Source organism: Melozone crissalis, unplaced genomic scaffold (genome assembly GCF_028551555.1).
Source record: "Melozone crissalis strain CALT ecotype California unplaced genomic scaffold, PUWL_Pcris_2 ptg000023l_1, whole genome shotgun sequence".
In the NCBI taxonomy this organism is placed as follows: domain Eukaryota; kingdom Metazoa; phylum Chordata; class Aves; order Passeriformes; family Passerellidae; genus Melozone; species Melozone crissalis.
Window position 1 is genome coordinate 40,915,001 of NW_026535801.1, and position 5,000 is coordinate 40,920,000.

A 5,000-nucleotide genomic window follows, 5' to 3' on the forward strand; every position below is an offset into this window, starting at 1 on the left:
GTTTAAAGAGAAATTCTCCACTCCTCTCTAACTGGCATTGTTAAAATAATAGCCTGAGCTTCCCTGGCAAGCAGGATTTCTGTGTTGCACCTGAAGTATGCTCTTTGCTCTCCCGTTTTGCTGCCTTGCACCTGGACCGCGGCTGTGGGTTCCCCTGGCTGTGTGTGTCCCTGCACACGGATTGCTCTGTGTCTGGGGCACCTGTGTCCCCTCCTGCTGCCCTGCAGAGGCAGGGACCCCTGCCCGTGTCCCCAGCAGTCCCTGCCAGCTCTGTGCTCGTGTCCCCTCGTTGTGCCTGCGGGAATTGGCTTTGCTCTCTGGGCCCCGTGATGTGCGTGCACTGTGGGACAGCTGGGAGGTGTCGCTGCCTTGCCGTGCTGGGACAGCAGCAGTGGGGCTGTGTGTGTGAGGGGAGGATTCCTGGGGTTTCTGTGGGTGTTTTGTATTGTAAATAACCCGTGGGGAGGGGGATCCGTGCAGTGTTTGGGTGTATAAATACGTGTACAGACACACTGCAGGTTTCCACGTGGCACTTAGGTTTGTTGTCAGGTTCCTGTTGCAGCCTGGACTGTTCAATGCTGTGTTTGAAGCTGGGTTGTCATTTTTATAACTGTCTTGGTGTTTTCCTGCCATTATTTATTACCTTTGATATCTGGAATGAGCCGCATGCGTTTATTGAGCAATAAGAGGATGTATTTAATGTGCCTTGTTTTTAACCGAGTAAGGACTGAAAGCATGAATCAATAAAAGTGGCTGAAAAACCTTCTTTTGCTGGCAGTTTGTTGTGGCAGTGCCAAAGTCCCTCGGAGTCGTCCTGGGGAAGTTTCTGTGGGAAGGAGGAGGTGGGGACGGGTGGGTTTGGGGACAGGACCCGGGTTTCCCGTGCTGTCCCCTCTTATCTCAGCCCTGAGTGCTCTGCAGTGTGGCAGCGAGGAGAGCGTGCAGCCTTGGCCCTGCAGGAGGTGGCAGGTCCAGGTGAGGAGTCCTGCACTCCCTTGGGGCTGCAGTGGCAGCAGCCATTGCCTTTGGCCAGTCCAATATGTGCATTTATCTCCTGGATTTTGCTGCCAGCCAGGAGCGGCCCCCAGGCACGGGTGGGTTTGATCCTGGCCCAGATCAGCTCCAGGGAACAGGGGAGGTCTCCCAGCCCCTGTGGGCCGTGTTCCGTGCCAGGTGAGCCCGGGCTGCCACGTGCCGGGGGGGCTCCAGCAGAGCGGATCCCCTTTCCCAGCCGGGGAATCAGCAGCGCCCTTGGCAGTGGCAGCACAATCCTTATCACCTCCAGGTTATTCCGTGGGTTGATGGACACTTGCAGCAGGGATGTGGCACAGCTGCCACGGAGCTGTGCTGGTGCGCAAGCAGCTCCCTCCCAGCATACCCGGGAATGGGCCAGACCGGACGGGAACCACAGAGATTATGGATTTTCCCCTAATCCACAGCGTGTAAGTCATAAGGCAAAGGATGTTTGCTGTGACCGGCTTTAGCCCAAATATTTTGCAGCACCAGAATTGCCTCCTGTCGAGCTCCTGCCTTTGCTGCTGGGAGGCACGGGAGCTTGGGGCTGGTCCCTTCCTGTGGCGTCTCCCCAGAATGGTCACAAATTCACATTTATGGTCCCTGGTGTGGCGGCTGCAGCCTGGTCAGAAATGTGATGGGGAATACCAAATAACTGGGTGTTCCCATGTCAGCTGGGAGCTGATGGCAGCTGTCGGGGACAAGGCCACCCCTGGGGCTGTGCTGCTGGGACAGCTCCAACGAGCTGTGCTCTGCCTCAGGGCAGGAGTGCCTGTGCCGCTGTCCCTGCATGGCCCAGGTGAGCTGTGAGCAGGGCTGTGTCACACACAGTGCCAGGTGAGCTGTGAGCAGGGCTGTGTCACACACAGTGCCCAGGTGAGCTGTGAGCAGGGCTGTGTCACACACACGGTGCCCAGGTGAGCTGTGTGCAGGGCTGTGTCACACACACACAGTGCCAGGTGAGCTGTGAGCAGGGCTGTGTCACACATGGCCCAGGTGAGCTGTGTGCAGGGCTGTGTCACACACACACAGTGCCCAGGTGAGCTGTGTGCAGGGCTGTGTCACACACACAGTGCCCAGGTGAGCTGTGTGCAGGGCTGTGTCACACACACACATTGCCCAGGTGAGCTGTGTGCAGGGCTGTGTCACACACACAGTGCCAGGTGAGCTGTTTGCAGGGCTGTGTCACACACACACACTGCCCAGGTGAGCTGTGTGCAGGGCTGGATAACACACACCCCACACTGCCCAGGTGAGCTGTGAGCAGGGCTGTGTCACACACAGTGCCCAGGTGAGCTGTGAGCAGGGCTGTGTCACACACACACAGTGCCCAGGTGAGCTGTGAGCAGGGCTGTGTCACACACAGTGCCCAGGTGAGCTGTGTGCAGGGCTGTGTCACACACACACAGTGCCAGGTGAGCTGTGAGCAGGGCTGTGTCACACACACACAGTGCCCAGGTGAGCTGTGTGCAGGGCTGTGTCACACACACACAGTGCCCAGGTGAGCTGTGTGCAGGGCTGTGTCACACACACACAGTGCCAGGTGAGCTGTGTGCAGGGCTGTGTCACACACACACAGTGCCCAGGTGAGCTGTGTGCAGGACTGTGTCACACACACAGTGCCCAGGTGAGCTGTGTGCAGGGCTGTGTCACACATGGCCCAGGTGAGCTGTGAGCAGGGCTGTGTCACACACACAGTGCCCAGGTGAGCTGTGTTCAGGCTGGATAACACACACCCCACACTGCCCAGGTGAGCTGTGTGCAGGGCTGTGTCACACACAGTGCCCAGGTGAGCTGTGAGCAGGGCTGTGTCACACACACAGTGCCCAGGTGAGCTGTGTGCAGGGCTGTGTCACACACACACAGTGCCCAGGTGAGCTGTGTGCAGGGCTGTGTCACACACACAGTGCCCAGGTGAGCTGTGAGCAGGGCTGTGTCACACACACACAGTGCCCAGGTGAGCTGTGAGCAGGGCTGTGTCACACACACAGTGCCAGGTGAGCTGTGAGCAGGGCTGTGTCACACACACAGTGCCCAGGTGAGCTGTGTGCAGGGCTGTGTCACACACACACAGTGCCCAGGTGAGCTGTGAGCAGGGCTGTGTCACACACACAGTGCCAGGTGAGCTGTGTGCAGGGCTGTGTCACACACAGTGCCCAGGTGAGCTGTGAGCAGGGCTGTGTCACACACACAGTGCCCAGGTGAGCTGTGTTCAGGCTGGATAACACACACAGTGCCCAGGTGAGCTGTGAGCAGGGCTGTGTCACACACACAGTGCCCAGGTGAGCTGTGTGCAGGGCTGTGTCACACATGGCCCACACTGCCCAGGTGAGCTGTGTTCAGGCTGGATAACACACACCCCACACTGCCCAGGTGAGCTGTGTTCAGGCTGGATAACACACACCCCACACTGCCCAGGTGAGCTGTGTGCAGGGCTGTGTCACACACACACAGTGCCCAGGTGAGCTGTGTGCAGGGCTGGATAACACACACCCCACACTGCCCAGGTGAGCTGTGTTCAGGCTGGATAACACACACCCCACACTGCCCAGGTGAGCTGTGTTCAGGCTGGATAACACACACCCCACACTGCCCAGGTGAGCTGTGTGCAGGGCTGTGTCACACACACACAGTGCCCAGGTGAGCTGTGTGCAGGGCTGGATAACACACACCCCACACTGCCCAGGTGAGCTGTGTTCAGGCTGGATAACACACACCCCACATTGCCCAGGTGAGCTGTGTTCAGGCTGGATAACACACACCCCACACTGCCCAGGTGAGCTGTGCATCCCTGCAGGGACGCCGCCCTCCCTGCCCCAGGGATTTTATTTGCCAGCCCCGGCTCTGCCTCCCCGCTCTCGTCCCCTCTCCAGCGGCGCAGCTGGAATTAAAGGATCTGTAAAACCAGCAGGGCCCCCGTGCCGAGCTCCCTGTGCCCCCCAGAACAAACCCAGGGCTGTGCTGCCCTCCGTTTGCTCTCCCGAATCGCTGCTCCGCTTATTTTGCACAGATTCATTTATTATTTTTGCATCTCTCCAATTAACTGATTTGCAATTCATTCCTATGCAAGCGGAGCTGTTCCCGTCCAAGTCGAGGAGCTGTAAATCTTGGATCTATTGAGCTGACAGGGGAATATATTTCATTTTTCCCCATGAATCATTTGCCATCCTTATTGCAGAAAAATGGCAAAATTATGGTGTACTGTGTTTTCATAAATTACTGCTTTTCTCTCCCCCGCTGCGCTCCTCTAATTTGTAATTTCCTGGGAGGAAGAGGAGTGTGGGAGCCCACAGCAGCCAGGTGAACAGGGCTTGTTTCTCCCCGAATTGTCTGCAAAACTGTCTCATCTCTTTTGCATTGTGTGTGGAACAACTAATAAAGCTTTCATATGAATTTAAGAACTGATTATTGCTACTGAAGTTCTTTTGGCTTGGTGTTGAGAGATTCTCCAGTTAAACTGTTGTAGGAAGGAGGGAGCAGTGAGCAGGGATACTTTACTGGGATTTGTGCCCCCCTTCATTTAGATTTCTGCTCCCTTACATCAAAATCTTGTGAACTGCAGAAAGGTCAGGATTTTTCTGGTTTAGGAGTGTAAAAAAATCCCTCATTTAGAACACTATAGCTGGCAGAACAACACTTAAAACCTTGCCCATAATATTTATTTTGAAATCCCAGAAATACATATGCATTTTCCACTTGAGGCTGAGCTGGGTGGCCAGTTCTGATTAGTGACTCATTGCATCAGCAAAGGAGATGGTTTATCCCCCATCTCCTCTTGGAGCCAGGTTCTTCCTGGTTTAAAAAGAAATACAGAAATGTTCATCACAGTAAGCTGTTAAATTGTTTTCAAAATTGGCCATTTTTTAAATGGAGCTTATCCAGCTCTGGCAGTACTTCAGGTTGCACTGAACCATTAAATAAAAACCGGAGACAAAACGCCTTTGAAAAGGGTTAATTAGTTTTAATATTGATTTATTCCATATAGG